Raw genomic sequence first — 830 nt, 5'->3', positions numbered from 1 at the left:
TAACTGGCCCAGGCTCACTTTCCAAATATCAATTTAATCCTAAAATCATCGTCTCTCGGCTCGCAAAAGAACAAAGGCAATCTTGGAGCTGCACTAGAAAGCTTTCAGGGAACTTGGCCTTGGATAAATGGCTTCCTGTTTGTCCCACAGAGTGGTTAGCTGGGTCAGCACGCACAGAGCAACAACAACAACAATCTCGGTCTGATGCTCTGATCACTGTCTGAACTACAACTCGACTACATTCTGTGCTTGTCTGTAACCCTCACTCTTCGCTCAGTTTAAAGTACAGGCTGTCTTTCGCTAAGATTCAGAACTGTTAACCTAATTTGACGCTTTATTGTTTCCCCAAAGGGAATGTGTCACTGTATAAAGAAAATTCACAGAGCTCATGAAAAACAAGAAAGGAAAATGATGGGTTCACTTAGGTTTTGCAAGATTTCTGCAATCTTGACCTTTTGTTGTACAAGTTCAATTATAGTTGCATAGAAGCGCAGAATGCAGTAATTATTCTGCATGAGTGATGCCCTACACTGGCTCAAATATAGATTGACATATAAGGCTATGAATGGTACAAACAACTATGCATATATATTACGTGGTATGTATGCATCTATTGCAGGTCATGGGTGTTACTCAGTGAGACACACCTCTAAATGTTACAAATGAAATGAAATTATAAGATCAGCCATGATCTGTCTTTATCGAGACACAATTGATTGGAGTTCTACATGTACCTTCACTAAAATTACAGCTGCACACAAACACTTTGAATATGTGTCAGCTGGCAGGCCGAACAAGGCCACAGTGACTCTTGCTCACAGTCAAATGCT

This window comes from Morone saxatilis, unplaced genomic scaffold, assembly GCF_004916995.1.
Source record: "Morone saxatilis isolate NCDOM2014 unplaced genomic scaffold, NCSU_SB_2.0 Contig23, whole genome shotgun sequence".
Taxonomy (NCBI): domain Eukaryota; kingdom Metazoa; phylum Chordata; class Actinopteri; family Moronidae; genus Morone; species Morone saxatilis.
This window is presented reverse-complemented; position numbering follows the sequence as displayed.